The 16,988-nt window shown below is 40.2% G+C and overlaps 1 long non-coding RNA gene across 1 annotated transcript; it reads right to left on the bottom strand.

Annotated features, from left to right (window-relative positions):
• Positions 1–504: 504 nt before the first annotated feature.
• On the bottom strand, positions 505–4,384 carry LOC115064030. Its single transcript, XR_003843879.1, has 3 exons — positions 4,205–4,384; positions 2,495–2,908; positions 505–570 (listed from the first exon to the last, which is right to left on the bottom strand). It is a non-coding gene; the product is annotated as an uncharacterized LOC115064030 (long non-coding RNA).
• Between the last annotated feature and the right edge of the window lie 12,604 nt (positions 4,385–16,988).

Raw genomic sequence — 16,988 nt, 5'->3', positions numbered from 1 at the left:
AGTTATTTCTAAGACTCTACCCTGGTCCATTTTGCATTGTTACAGCAGAATATCATGCCTTGGTGATTTTTACATAACATACATTTTCTACTCTTCCAGATGCTGAGAAGTGCAGGGTCTAGACACAGGCATCATCTGGTCTGGGTCTTCTTGCCATGTAACAGTATGGCAACAGTATCGCCTTAGGAGGGTGAGGGTACGAACAAGGTCATCCTATTTCCAGTGCATGAACTTCAGGGGGTAGGCATTAAAACTTCAGGAAGCACCACAATGTCACAGGAAAGTACAAAACATTGCTTGAGTATAAAATAGAATTTCCAGAGCCATTGCTTCCATGATAGACACACAGGTTATTTCTGACAGTTGTAAACACAAGCAAAAAGTAGGGACCCTCTTAATTTGTACTCATCTCTTGGGGATTTTGTAGAGCATTCTGGGGATTTCTCCCTAGGTTGGAAGGCACTCACACATTTCAGTTCCCATGTGCTGCACATTGTCACTTACCATTCAGGAGCAGCTGAATCCTGTGCACTCCTGTCATTAATGCTTGAGAGCCATGCTGCACAGGTCCTGTGACCAAGTGAACAACCACAAAACAATTTAGAGTCTTTTATTCTTTAACTGCCAGCTCTCTACCTAAGCCCCTTTTAGCATAAGCCAATTTTCTCCAGAATTGTTACAATTATTTTTACTCTCACTAAAAATAGATTATGTATTACTTAGCCTAGTTAATACCACATTCCCAAATCCCAGTTATAATTTTAAATGTGATTTCACTCTGTGAATAACTCATAATGCATAAAAGCTACCATGTGTATTCTTGTTTTCTGTGCAACAATAACTCAAAATTAATATGAAAGTTATAATACCACATTCCTGCAGAATGTATACAGATATGTTCTTGGCAATGGGAGCCTGTCCAAGGAAACACCTTAAGAAATATCAATCTCACTAAAAAGTGTGTTGGGTTTAAAAGGATTGGGTGGGGGTGGGTCTCAGGAGCAGGGGAGAAGAAGGAATAAAAAGGAACTATTCCTAACATTCAGACCAACAAAATGTGCTGGCCAGATTCAGTTGGCAGGAAAAGATTTTTATAATTTCTTTTCCATAATTTAGCCTAGCTGGATAATTACATTTAGAAAAATAAGAGAGTAACCACAGATGTATATGTAATGGAATTTTTTTTAATGCAGATATGTCTCTCATGGAATTAAAAGGGGCAATAAGAAGGCTATCATTAACTACTTTAGAACAAAAGTTGTATTCACTCCAACCAAAGGAATAATTAACATCAGTCAGGAAGACACAGAATGCCAATCTTATCCCCTTGTCATTTCAGAAAGCTGCCTTGACAGTCGCACGCCCACTCTCGTTGACAGTCAAATACATTTCTCAGGAATAGATCAGCTTCCACGGGTGGAAGTAGTGAAGTTTTCATTTCCAAACCAACTTCATCCGAAGAGTTCAGAACTCTGTTTGACCAAGTTGTTTTCGCTAAAGTCCTTTTTGTTTCTCTAGAAATGGTGGGAGAGAGCAATCTGCTCTTCAGGCTTCAGGGTCTGTGGGGTGGCAGCTGCACTTAAATGGTTCAGAAGATTCCAGAAGGGAATCGGTCCATACCTTTCCAGGACAGGAGGTGGGCTCCCGCCTCCTCTTGGCAATCCCTAAGCTTCACATTCATCATCAGAACTCCTACTTCACTAATCCTCCGGGCTCCTCTGTAAATCTATGGAGCCCACTCAGATAATCCAAAATAATATGCCCACCTCCAGGTACTCAGATCACATGTACCAAGTCCATTGGTGGCACAGTCACAGATGCAAGGAAGTAAGGCATGGTCATCAGTGGAGGCCACTGCTAACCATATTTTAATTAATTATATGTCATATGTACTTTTGCTGGACCTCAGGCTCCTTACCTGTCAACTAAAAAAAAAAGTACCTTGATTTAAGGACTTATCCAAATAATGAGGGTCACACAGCAAGAGCCCAACAATCACAACCCAACAGCAACACTGAACATAAAAGTATAAGAAGGCTAATGCAGAGAACTGGGAGCTTCCCTGTTCTGTTCCAATTATCTTAATTTTTCCATTGCCCACTCCTTGGAGCCATCTTTCAGGGCAGAATGAACACTTAGTTTTACTTAGCTATGATTGGAATGGGTGTTTTTACTCACAAGAAAGGGAAGATGTCTGTGAGCTTTTAAGAGGCTAAAAAGAAAGCCCACACTGAAAAGACTGTATAAAGCTCATACAGTTTAAAATAGAGATTGGGACCAGGAACTACTAAAGAGCCCCTGAGGAGCCTTGAACCACGCATTTCTAACGCACCGCCTCTCAATGTGCAGGGGTATCCCCAACTAATCAGACAAGAAAACCTTGACTGACTATATGGTTGTTTATAACAACAGTCTTCATAAAGAGTGAAAGATATGGAAATGAAAAAAAATTTTTTTTTTGCAGCAGGGAAATGACTTAATAAATAAAGCTTACTTTTAAAAGGAAGAAAAAGAATGTCAAAATGTATTGCGTTGCAGTATATTGCGGGTGGTGATCTTGTTTTTCATACCGGGTTAACTTTATGTTCCAACCTATCCAGTGTTGTACTTTGTCACAGATTAAACCCAGTCGTGCTCGTCTGTAAGGTTTGTTGGTCTTACTCTGAAGGAACAGGTTGAGTTTGGACCTGTCTGGATGGGGCCCGCCCGCAGGTGAGCCAGCTGGTTTTCAAATCTGAGTCAGATACCAGAGAGGATTCCTCCAGCTCCCAGGATTCCACGGGCTATGCTAAGATGGTCCTGGATGATGATGATGATGATGATGATGATGATGATGATGATGATGATGATGATGATGATGGTGGTGGTGGTGGTGGTGGTAGTAGTAACGGAGTAGAGGCACATCAAACTTGAGTGTTTAGATAAAAATAAAAGAGCACTGTCAGTGAAAGTCGCAATTATGTATTCTCTACCACACCATTGTTAGCATTAACATCCTCTTTCCACACCTACATCTACAACTTGTGAACTATGGATCCTTTTGAACTCATAACGTTGACCGGAGTTTCAATCTGGAGTTAGGAAGGCTGAGCAGAGAGAGATGACGTGGTAACGTTCATGACTTCACCCAGCCCGGGAGCTAAGGATGCTAAGATCTTTCTAGGGTAAGTATATCACTCCATTGATTAACTAGGTGACCTGGAGTAGTGGATCAGTTACCCTCTTGACGTGGTGTCATTATCTGTAATGTTGTTACTGCTATTCTTAGGAACAGCAGTGGGGAACGTTAGGGAAGGAAGATGAAAAGAAAAATACCCTGCCCTTCCACTCTTGCTTAAAACCAGAACAATGGCAATTTTATCTTCTTTACTGTTTTTCTCGTAAGACTGTATCGAGAGGATACAGTCTAACTAACTGCTAACTGCTAACAGGTTAAAAATGCCTCGAACAGATGATCTGTCATAGATGAACTGCGTTAGAACATAGTTCTAAATTATAGCCATTCAGAACTCCGAGGTTGAGTCGGGAAACAGGGACTGTCCAAGATGAAGATGATGTGTAAAAGCCAAGTAGAGAGCACACTCATAGGACAGAAAGGAAACCAGGGCCTCCTGCTTCACTGAGAAACTTTAGTAAGTGCCAGGTTGCTTCCAGTGGCTGTTCCAGAGAGTCAAGTGGGACAAATATTAGACTCTACTGCTTCTGAATGGTTTAGAGGGAAACTAAAGAATGAGAGCATGCGCAGTCCATTTCCTGTCACCTTAACTTCTTAGAGACCATGGGAAAGGAACATCCAAAGAAAGACAGGAAAAGGTATGGGTTGTTTTTTCAGACATGGTGATGAGAATAAAAGCCTTGTTTGCCATTCTCAGAAAAGGTGATACCTTACTCCTCCAACCTGGCTAACAATGGCTTCCATTTAGAGAGCGCCACCTACTGGTAACGTGAAGCATGTGCCCCCCACCCCCACCTAGAAAATCTTGTTTGGGGCAGTTTGGCTCAGGGAATAAAGGCTCTTGGAAGCCTGCCCATCCCCACCCCCCACCACCACCCTCATTTTTTTTTTTTTTAATTTCCAGAACACAAATAAAGGTGAAAACAAGAACTGTCTCACCAAAAGCTGTATTTTGATCCCAATATGTGTGCCACAGTGTGCGCTTAATTATTAATAAATATATTCTTTTAAATCTTGTTAAATTCTCACCTGACTCCCAGTAGGTCTAGGTGATTCATTTCAAAGATAGTGAAGATATGATCCAGAAATGTAAAAAACTCACTCAGCATCTCATGACTTGCCACAGACTACAAGCCTCAGATTGTGGCCTGCTTGGCTGTGGAACCTTCTTTCTTTACAGCGTGGGCAGAAAGTCCAAGGATTTTCTTGCAAGAGCCACTAGAAATGAATTCAAGACCAGAGCATTCACATCATAGTCAAATAACTCATGATTCATTCCCTCCAGCTAATTATTCTTTGTAATAAACGCATTTTGAGTAATAACAGAACACATAATTTCTTTCTTCAAAATGCCTTCTGAAGGTCAGGGCTGTTAGCAGAGGCAACTATTTTCTATTTTGGTCTGGCTTTAATTTGAGTAATAGTCTGATTGAACATAGATATTTATGACATTTATTAAAAGCTTTTATTACTAATTTTGCCCAGAAAAAAATCCTAATGGAGATGTATTAGAGAATTTCCATAAAATTAATGTCCAGACTTAATGGATGTCTAAGGTATCATTATTAACGGGAATGTTCCATATCCAAAGGATTCTTTGATTAGAGATTAGATACAGTTAGATCAGAACTTATTTAAAACTGGACAAATGCCAAAGTATCCAGAAATTCAATTTAAACACATTCTAGAGGCTAATGCCTTATTTAGGTTGAGTTTATGATGCCAAATGAAAATCGGCAGTTACGAAAATTGGATTGATTTGGTCATATGGGCCAGTTGCAGGATGATCTGAAGGCCATGGCTCCCTAAGTTTGATTCCTGCCAATGCCTGCTTGAAGCTGGTCAATTGACTCTAAATGAATCCCCATCTGCAGACACTGACATTCCAGGCAGATTCTCATTGAAACGAGAGCCTGGTTCTTGAACAATTCTTCATTGGATCACGCTACATTGATGTGCTCATTGAAATCTCTTGTCTTCAAGGTCTTTCCCAAGGTCTCAAACTCTACCACTATAATTCTGTACGAAATAAACAAATCCCTTGTCTGCGGATTCCTTCTTGCAAACAGCATATCAAAAACAGCATGATAAAAGATACAGTGATTAGCTCTAATTGTCAACTTGACACAGCACTGAATTGCTTGGGATAACAGTTACGATGCAGGGTTTTCTACATGGGCTCTGCCTGTAGAAAGAAACCCTTCTATGGGAAGGATTGTTTTAATTAAGTTAATGTATGTAGGAGGGTCCACTATAGACAACACTATCCCCTAGACAAGGCATTCTAAACTATGTAAGACTAGAGACATTGAGCTGAGCACAAGGAAACTTGTATTAAATTCTTGCTGATTTTGTCTGTGACTATGATGTTACTAGTCATTTTACTTCATGCTGCCTTGGTTTCCCCAGGGTAACTTGGAATTGTGAACTGAAAACAACCTGTTTTCCCCTAATACATTTTCTGATGTAGCATTTTATCACTGAAACTAGGACATGGGGTTCTCCATCTTCCCCTTCCTCTGACCTTGACAATCTGATAAGTCATTTTACCACTCATAGAAAATCATCAATGTTAAATAATCACTATAGAGTAATTGTTTTAAAAGAAATTTAAGTAACTGGTAGAGTGCTTATGTAACATGCATAAAGCCCTAGGTTCAAGTCAGCATCATATAAAACCAAGCATGGTGATATATGTCTTTAATTCCAACATTAAGGCGGTAGAGGCAGGATAACCAAGAGTTCAAGGTCATCTTTGGCTATGTAACAAGTTTAAGGCCAGCCTGAGCGTCATGAAACACTGTCTGGAACGAGGTAGGGGTCGAGAGAACAGGAGTATATTCTTTGTACTACTCTCAGAAATCCTAAGTCACTACCAACACTCTGAAACAATTTAAAACATCCCCCAAAGCAGCAGAAAATATCAGAGGAAGCATTCCAGTGTTCACCCTCTTATTACTGAAGATAAGCTTGTGGGTACCATGGCCCTAGAGATCCTGATAGGCAAAGCAGAGATCAGGAGGAACAACGGTTTGTTTAAGTCCCCTGAAATCCATGTATTCAAATCCTAAATCCCTAAAGCCACCTATTTGGACCTATCAGAGGGGATTGGATGATAAGGGATCTGCCCTTACGAATAGACAAATCTACTCATGAATTCGTGAACTCCTGGGAAATCAGGGACTGGCTTCCGTATACATATGAGCTCTCTCTGAAACATGCTGGCTCTGGGTCACCATGTAGTGTCTTCTGTCCTATCATGCCATAGAAAGAATGTTCTTAGCAGATCCTAATGCCATACCTAGAGACTTGCCAGGCTTCAAAATCATGAACTTTTTGTTGTTGTTGTTGTTAAAAAAAAAAAAAAATGTCTGTCCTTTTTAATTCCCAGCTATAGTATCAGTCACAAGAACAGAGATGTGGCTGAGACAAGTGATTCCATTTTTCTTAAAACTACCCCCCAGAAGATCCCCACTCTTCAAATTTTGCTCATAACTTCCTGTTACTAAACCAGAAGCCACAAACCAATGACCCACAGATGTATTTTGTCTGATTCACTACACAGTGGCCCAAATAGCATTTAAAACAAACTAGCAAAAACTGAATTAGTTGCCAGCTTTCAGAGGTCATAAAAACGTATAGGAGCCATGGGTTCCCAGCTCTGAAAGTCAGAGCATAATACAGATGAACACACATTCCATATGGCGGCATTTGGCATCAGTGCTTACTCTACAGAGTCCCAGCTCCTCTCCACTGCCCCTGGATGCTGAGTCAAGCCTTCCTACATTTAGTTTTCTTGTTAGCAATGCCCACTTAGTCCCTACAGGGATCTGAACTTACAACACCATCATAAACTGAAACATTAAGCTTTTCAGAGACCATTGTCTCCAATCGCCTCCTTCCTTACAGAGGGCATTAGAGATCCAGAGAGAGGAACCAATTTAATCCACATTACCTAAGTTGCTAATTGTGGAGCTGGGGATGGGGTAGGCTCCAGTTCTTGTATTAACACATTATTCTGACTCCATAGGGATCAATCTCACAGGCTCTCCAGCTTTCAATTCCGAAGGCAACCTGACTGAACCTGGCACCACATTGACCTCTCTCAATGTGTGATCTCATCCCATCCTCAGAACTTTGATATGGTTGGTTGTTCATGATAATCCTATATTGTCAATTAGTACATTGAGAGATTAAGAAATCAGCCCAATGCTACAGTGGAAGGGAGGGCAGATCTATGACTGACATTCAGAGCTCCGCATCTCCACGGAGCCTCATCTTCCTCTGAATGTGCGCACACTCATGTGCACACACTTCATACTTTAACCAATTTGTCAACCCCTGTCACATCTTCTGCATTGCTCTGGGTTGCTGCTTTCACAAAGCCTGTGGTCCAGGCGTGTCACTAGCTGTCCCATCACCACAAATGCTTGAATCTTGTGAAATCTCACTTTACTATATGACTTAACAAACAAAATATTCTGCTTGTATATTCTGCCAACCTCATGAATTTTTCTTCTCAATCCAGACACGATCTCCTTGTGTGTATTCTGTATATATCCCTAGTTTGTCTACAGATGAAAGCCAGGCAAAAGAGACAACACAGCGAGAGCCAGACTTTCATTCTCTCGGGGATCTGGGCAGAAGATCAGAATGTATAGCTATTGCTTTTCTATCCTCCACATACAAAAACATCCCTATCTCTTTGGCAATGCTTGTGTAGATACTGACACATTCACAGGTCTCCTCCCAGCCTCCTTCTGTGCCCTCATGACTGCCATATGATCTTATGGTGTGGTCCATGAAATAAAAGTGTAGGGATAATGATACTATTCGTGTTAGACAATTCTGTTCCCTCCCATGAGAAATACAGGGCCCTTTTCCTCAGATTTCCACTAAGCTAATCTGCTGATGGATGCCAACCGACACCAGGCGAAGCTCCTAGAAGCATCCACGTGGAAATGGATCAGAAGAGGGTGCCTGATTACATCCTACCCAGAAGAGAGTTCCTCTTTGCCCAGGAAGTAGACAAAGTTCCAACATCCTCCTGGTGATGAGCTCATCTGATCTCTTTGTGAGGAGAATGGCTCCGAGCCCTCAGCTGACAGCTGCTTCAGCCCCAGCACAATTGCTGAGCCCACAGACCACAAGCACTCTCGTCCTCGGCAATGCTGATGCCAGAGCCCAAGGAAGGCACGTGGAAGGAGGGTGCACGCAGCTTCTGGAGTGATGCCACGGTCACCTGTGCTGATTGCGGCTTTCTCTGAGCTGCGGAAATCTCTCTGAAGCACTGAGTATGGGAACACTGAGAGGGCATCAAGAAGGAAGCCATCCAGTAGCTTCCCTGCCTCAGCAGCAAACCCTGGAAGGAATGCATCTCCTGAATCATTGCTCATTCATCAAACATCCATAGAGAAATCACACAAGGAGGAGTAAGCAGCTAACATGCCCTGTCAAGCACACATATCCATAAAATAGTGCTGGTCCTCCTATGACGCATCTTCAGGTGTTATCCTTAGGTTGACATTTAAATTTTTTCTACAAATATGTACCTAAAGTTCAGGCTTTAGGATGATGCAGACCTAAAGTTCATTTCACTTTGAGTATTACATTTTTCTACTACTCTCTAGGCCTAGGTCATTTATTTACTGACAACTTCTTTAAGTTCAATTCCTCCAAACAGCCTGGAAAGTAACGGGATTAGAAATGTTATGATGAGTGGTAGGCAAGAGCTAAAGTTTGAGCATATACCTATAAAAATCCTAATACAAGTATTAATGTATTGGTCAAGCCAGAGCCTGACCAATACAGATGTGGATGCTTGCAGTCAACCATTGGACTGAACACAGGAACCCCAATGGAGGAGTTAGGGAGAGAACTGAAGGAGCTGAAAGGGTTTGCAACTCCATAGGAAGAACAACAATATCGACCGACCAGACCTCCCACAGCTCCCAAGGACTAAACCAACCAAAGAATACACATGGAGGGGACCCGTGGCTCCAGCTGCATATGTAGCTGCATACCCAGCCTCTCTCCAGTGATGTCATAGTCCTTGGACAGATGGCAGCTAGGGCTAGTTGAAATGAACTCTTGGGAGGGGAGGCCCTTGGTCGTATGAAGGCTCAGTGCCCCAGCGCAGGGGAACACTAGGGTAGTGAAGCAGAAGTGTGTGTGTGGGAGAGATCACCTCATAGAAAGAGGGGAGGAAGGATGGGATAGGGGGTCTGCAGGGGGGACACTGGGATGGGGGATGACATCTGAAATGTAAATAAATAAAATATCCAATTAAAAAAAGTATTAATGTACAGAAAAGCACTTGATCAAAGGGATCTGTTATTTTAATCTATGGTAGTGTCAAACATTGTTATAAAAGTAGCTTGTCCTTTCAATAATAGATGTAATAAATACTTGATTTTTAAAACCCTTAAACACTCTTAGTGAGGGTCGAGATATTCTGGAAAACGTTTAGCTGATGATCAAATAATTCCACGTAGATGGAGCAATTCCACCTTCAAGTTTATATATAAGAACACTGAACATGTGTCCACACAGATTTTTTTATATCATGGTGCTTACAGTGCCAATATTCACACCAGCCAAATGGAAAACAACTTAAATGTCCACTAACAGAGGAATGGATAAACATAAAGTTACGAGAACTCAAACGTGCCTTGAGACTTTGCTGTACAAATAATGAAGCACTGACCGATGCTAAGTGTCCCTGCAATGCGAAGACACTGTGCTAAGTGAAAGAAGAGAGTCAAGGTAAATAGAGATATGGCATGTCACCTTCCATAGGGAAGTCTGAACATGGGAACCTGGAGACACAGGGTAAATTGACAACCGCTTGGTGCGAGGAGAGCCAAGGGAGAACAGAACAATCACTAAGTGACAGGATGTTTCTTCTTAAAGTGAGAAAACATTATAAAACTGAGTGTAGTGGTAGCTCATTATTTCTGTAAAGATACTGCACATCCACTGAACTGTACATGCTAAATTACTGAATTATACAATATGTGAATTGTATCTCAGAGCTGTTTAGAAAAGCAAATTTTTCCAAAAAAAAAAAAAAGAATTGGTTTTACCAGTTTCACTGAAGACAAAAATATTAGTGGAGTCCCAGTGAAGGCTGAATGAAAAGCAGGGACACAAAGGGGAGGTGCTGAATGCCACTCTCTATTCTGTGCCTGCCAACAACTGCATGCTAACCAAAATGTCATTTATATTATCACAGGAAGAGGCATTGGAGACTGATTTTAAAAAGTACTTACGAAGTCAAGAGCAGTAAGAAAATAGTCTGAAGATCTCAAATGGATGCTACGCAAAAGTGACAAGAATTAGAAGTTATAAGAAAGATTTTTCCAAGTCTAAGAAAATAACAACTAGGGAAACAAGAGATAAGATATAAATAACTAGATTCATCAAGTATAAAAAAACTCTACAATAAAGGTCTTTAATTTTACAGCTAAAAGAGCAAGAGCAAACACACACGAAATAAATAGCAAGATTAAAAATCAGGGGCTGGAGAGATGGCTCAGCTGTTAAACATATGTAATGATCTTGCGGAGGGCCTAAGTTTGCCTTTTATCAACCATACTGGGCAGATCACAAGCATCTGGCTCCTGTAGGCATTCACATACATACAGTAGACACCCAAGTTACACACACACACCAACAAAAATGTTATTACATATATATTTTAAAAATAAAAATCAAGTTAAAATAACTTGAATCCCATCAACAGTATCTCAAAATTACTGCCTACATAAAAGCCAGACTTTTCAAAAAGTTTCTGAAATGAAAGCCACAGAGAGCATATGAACCTCAGATTTGATATGAGAGGAAGTAATATTGCTCACCTCCACATCCCCGAAAGAAGAGGACACAAAGGACACACATTTTACATGCCTGTACTGAAACCAGGACTAAAGGTTTCAGTACAGAAATGTAAAATGGATAGGGCACCTTATGGTGGAGGAAGAAAGAAAGAAAAGAAGCTGAAACTATGAATGCAGGTGTTTTATAATCACAAAACTAGTAATCCTTTAATTTACTGATCTTTATAAGATCAGTGGTGGTTTGAAAGTGGTGGTTTATGGCTCAGGGAGTGGTACTGTTAGGTGTGGCCTTGTTGGAGTTGGTGTGGCCTTGTTGCAGGAAGTGTGTCACTGTGGAAGTGGGCTTCGAGACCCTCCTCCTAGCCATGTGGGAGACAGTCGTCTCCTGTTTGCCTTTGAAACAAGATGTAGAACTCTCAGCAGCTCCAGTACCATGCCTGCCTGAATGCCACCATGCTTCCCATCATGATGATCATAGACTGAACCTCTGAAAGTGCAATCCAGGCCCCAGTTAAATGTTGTCCCTTATAAGAGTTCCCTTGGTCATGGTGTCTCTTCACAGCAAAGGAAACACTAAGACAGTACTGTACAGAGCTCACCTGTTATGTCATTCAAAGACATCAGTTCCATCTGCTTGCTGTACTAGAAACATAATTTAAAGAAAAAATCCTTCTTCTAATTGTTTACTAGCATAAAATTAAACTCAGATAGCAAGCCATGTCTGTGCTCAGCGTTTTGTGGGATGGTTGTACACATGTGTAAAATGCAAATGGAAATAGCTTCAGAATCTAAATGATTCAAACACAGACGTACTTTCCATTCTTCAAAGCAATTTCCTTTGCCTTTCTACATAATGTGTAGGTTTACATACAGTGTTCAGATGCTCTTCAATTTAAATAGAAAAGCTGTACCTGCAGGGAAGGCTAAGAACTAATACCAAAACATACTTATTAAGAGGTACCATGGGACCTCAGAGTTCCTAACGTCATCATCTGGTTATTTTGAATGTTGAGAATTTTTTGATGCTGTTAGTATCAACTGTTTGGGCTTTTTAAAAATTACAATTGTTGCTCTTTGGGTTGTAAGCTACATAAAATGGATCTTCACATAAGTTGAAGCACTAGCATGCAAAACTCAACAGAACTCAAAGCGAGTCGATGGAAAGCCATTTTGACACTTTCTTCTCTGTAAAAATCACCATCTGAATCGCTACGGCTTTCCTTCAGCACACCACAAGGTCAGCTTACACTTTCCTGTTGATAGAATTCTTCATTTTCAATTCTGGGTTCTCAACAGCAGGATAATAAGCTCTGAGACAGAAAGATAGAGGTCTTTATAGACGTCAATGTTGGGGGTCCACTCCTGTGTTTTTCTATAAGATATTCACCAAGAAGAGAGGTCTGAGGGAGGTGAGCAGCTGCACCATGAGGGGTTACTATCAGGGGATCCTCCCATGTCTCTTTACAAAAAACTCTGACAACACAAGACTTACTTTTCTTCTTTGCTGTCCTTCCAAAGCTCAGGAAAAACAGAATGAAGGATTTACTTTCACACATTCTTGAAAACTTGTTTTGCTGCATGGAGATAAACTCTTACTAGTGGCCCAAGTGAGCCTCCAGTTCACGATCCTCGTGCCTCAGTTTCTCCAATTTGAGAAACAAGCACATACCACCAACAGCCAGTTCATTCCTGAAAAGTTCTGTATGAGCTCTGACATGGCTGACTAAAGTTCACAAGTCTTATCTCTGTAGGCCAATGAACTTTTTAACCTACCTATAGTTAACATACCTATAGAACTACTAAGCATGATTTTAAAGAAAGAAAGAACCTAAAAGTCCCACTTGTATCATTATGACTTTCCAAAGACTTCCTTTGGCTTTCACTATGCATCACTTTTTAAAAATTGAACATTACATGGAGTCATATCCTACTGAATATTTCCATGATCTGCCAGCCTTTACTCATTATTAGATCATTCTTGGAGCTACAGTTCACATGAAAATTTCCTTACTACACAATAGTCACTTGTGTGTCACTTGTGTCTGTATCATAATTTATTTGTCTGTCTCCTGATTAACAGGTTCTTGAGTTATCTAGTTTGTCACTAGCTAACTAGTGACATCTAGACTAGGAAAAGTCTAACATTCTAAGATACTATTATAAGCCTTCTTCTGCGTGTCTTGATTACCATAGGCACTTTCTATTGGGGAATGGACGGTTTGGTCATATTGATTGGTGTCGATCAGTTTTATCAATTGGTGTTCCATACAGTGGTAGATGAGCCCCACTGCAACAGAATTTTGCCAGCATTTGACATTACCAGGATGGGGGAAGAGTCGAGGGCTGTTTGTTCTAAATATTTGCCAGTCTGGCAAATGTGCAATAATACCTTGTTGGTTTCTTTGTTAGTTGTTTTCAGTTTAGTTACTGTAACAAGAACGCTGGGGTAATCAATTTATCAAGAGAAAAGAGTTATTTTGGCTTAGGGTTTTAGTGGTCTTAATCCATGGCCACTTGACCTGTTTGCTTTGGGCTGTGACTAAGCAGTTGCTTATTAACAGAAGAATGGGGCAAAAACATCATCACTCCCCATAAAGCAGGAAAGCAAAACAGACTCCCACTCTCCCCATCAAGAAACTATTACCAATAACACAAAGACTCCCCCAAAAGACTCCACCTTTTAAAGGTTCCACCCCACCACCATCACACTACAGACTTGGAATAAAGCTACTAACCCATAACCACTCTGAAAACAGGTAAAACACAAACTACAGCCTCCTGCTACATTGGCCACATTTCTACTTTCTGGTCTTTTGATAAAAATTCTTTTAAATTGATTTTTAAAGTTGCCATGGACTGAATCATGAACCCCAAATTTATTTCTTGACACTCTTCATGTGACTAATTTTTGGAGACAGAACCTTAGGGACCTTGAAAGGGATGAATAGGGATAAATGGAGTCAAAAAGGTAGGATCTTGAACTTGTGGAACTTCTGTCCTAGCGAATGAGGAAGCAGTCAGAGAGTGTCAGTCATCTGAGTACCCAGTGAGAGGGTGACATCACACCCTGGCAGAACCTGACTTTGAATATACAAACTCCAGCAGTAGGAAAAGGAAATAACTGCTGCTGCTGCTGTTGTTGTTGTTGTTGTTGTTGTTATCTAAACTATCTAATCTGTGACATTTTGCTATGACAGTTCAAGACTAACACAAGGATTAGTTAGACATTTTTTTCTTTTTAAAGAGTTATTCTATTTTATAGATGTGTGTGTTTGTAGGGAATGATCCTGTGTGGATGTATGCATCTGGGCACAAGTGCCCATGAAGGAGAGAAAAGATATTAGATCCCTTGGCACTAGAGTTACAGTCACTCATGCGCTATCCACCACAGGTGCTGGGAGACAAAGCTGGGTCCTCTGCAAGAGCAGCAAGTGTCAGTAACCACTGAGAAATTTCATCTCCCAGATCCCTTAAATGTGTTGTTGTTGTTGTTGTTGTTGTTTGTTTGTTTGTTTGTTTAATTTAGAAAAAGATCCTTCATTGGATTTTCCTCTGCAAACCTTTGTATTCAGTGGCTTGTTTCAATTCCTTAACAATATTTTTGATACATGGAAATTCTTAATTTTAACAGATGTCAACCTAGAAATATTACATTTTCTAGTTCACAATTTGTATACCCCCTTATAAAATTTTGTCCATGGAAAGCTCATGAGATATCCTTAAACACTCTCCCCCAGCAGCGTACACTTCCCAGAGTTAAATTAATGCTCCATCTGAATTTGACTTTGTGCACAGCCCAAAGAGCAAAGGTGGCTGGCCGGCTAAAGAGATGCCCTGGAATGACCATCTGTCACCACTGTGATTTCATGACATAGGAATTACAGATCAGGTGGCAGCTAAGAAAGCATATTTTCAGATTCCATTCTGTTCCGTTGATCTTTGTGACATTGTCCTATTTTAACCCATCCACTTTTAATTAAATTATGGCGTCTACAGTGTCTCTGAAATCTCCCCTCCTCCCTTCGCTCCTGATGTTGGTCCCCTGTGTCTGCTGACTTCCTGAGTTTCTTGGGGGTTTCTCAATTTCATTAGTGACTTCTGGGATGAAACTTTGCTTTTGGTGGTCCTTTCTGCTTCATGTTTCCTTTGTACTTGATCAATTTCTTGATTTGTCTCCATGCTCTTGCTTCAACCTCCTTTGCTTTTAATTTTCCCTGTGATTATTTATTTTAAGCTTCCTGGGATGTAGTACAACACCTTTCCTTTCCAGTTTTTTCCCCTCTCTGGCGTGTCATTAAAGGCTGGGGGCGTCCCTCTCATTCCTCCACTACTTTTGTTCCAGACATTTTATGTCGTATCTTTACCATTCAGTGAAAAAGTATTTGTTTTCATCGTGATTTCTTCAGAACCAATGGGTTACTTGAAAGTGTGCTACATCGCTTTAATTTTTTTCAAGGGTTTTCTCACCAGCTTTTGGTACTTACTTCTAGCTTAATTTCACTGTGGCTGAAAAGATGTCATATGTCATTGTAATCTTTTAAAATTTGTCACCATTTGCTTTATCCCAGAAAATGTTGTCTGTGTTGGTAAAGAAATGTCTCATGCGTACTTGAAAGACAACCAAGAAAATAACAGGTGCCATCTCTTTTATAGCTTTACATATATTTTATGTGGAGATTCTCACAGTTGTGTTTGAAACATTATATTAAAATAATTGCTTATTCTAATACTTGTGACTACTTGTTCTTCAAATCAAATTTGAAGACAAATTTGTCACTATTTCCTTCACCTCAGTGTAGATGTTGCTTTATATATTTAGTGGCTATATCATAAGATCCATAAAAATTTAGAATTATGCTTCTTCACAGGTGTCTCATTATGCATCCCTGACTGGCCTAGAACTCACTCTATAGAACAGGCTGGCCTCATGTCACAGAGATTCACCAGACTCTGCCTCCCAAATGCTGAGATTAAAGGTAGGTGCCAAGTCCAGCTAGATATATCTATCTGTTATTCATCTACTTTGTCTACTATTGGTATAGACATGACATATCATTCCTGGTGACTGTGTACACCCTATTTTCTTGATGTTATTCCAGATCTTCAGTATCTTGATATTTAACACACAGCTCTTATGATCAACACAGAACATAGTCTGGGAGAGTGGAACACAGGAACGAATATTAACTCATTTCAAATAAAATAAATGAAAGTAACATTTCCTGCGCACCTGATCTAATTAAGTATGGTCCATACTGTACCTAGACATAGGTATATGAAGGGGGTAGAGTTCTCCATCTAATAACAAGGAACTTGGGACTAATTACTACAGCAAAATAATTAAGAGCCCAGCTTCCCTCTTGGCTCTTATAGACCTGCCACTAGCAGTGTCCAGGACAGGTGTTCCACAAGCTATTAGCTAAACTCAGAGAAAGTTGTAGCTCTGAGATATATTGGGATCAGTGCATGGAGATGGAGTTTTCTGAAACTACAGCAATTTGTTTGTCTAATATAATGTGTGTCCAATAGCAAAGATATAAATTTTAAAGGAAGAAATGCCCCTGGTATTATCCTCTTACAATGAATAATTGATTATCCCCTAGCCATGTGGAATTTTTAATTCACAAACCTCATATCTGACTCCATGTTAGATTCAAACTTTAAGGGGATTCTATTTATAGTCATGATGCTGTGAATAATGCATCTGGCATTAAGTACTGAACTTATTTGATACTTTTTACTTCATCACTAGGGTGACCAAACCTTTTTGAATGACATAAAATAATTCAGAAAACTCTTCTTTCTCAAGATATAATTTGATATTAAAAAAAAAAAACACTGAACAGTGGCAATTATACTGCCTCTCTAGTAGTGGCACACCAGAGCAAACCCACAAAGCAAAATAAAGTCAGGCTACATTCCGTGTGTGTGTGTGTGTGTGTGTGTGTGTGTGTGTGTGTGTGTGTGCCATACAT

This window comes from Mus pahari, chromosome 5 (genome assembly GCF_900095145.1).
Source record: "Mus pahari chromosome 5, PAHARI_EIJ_v1.1, whole genome shotgun sequence".
In the NCBI taxonomy this organism is placed as follows: Eukaryota; Metazoa; Chordata; class Mammalia; order Rodentia; family Muridae; genus Mus; species Mus pahari.
This window is presented reverse-complemented; position numbering and strand designations above follow the sequence as displayed.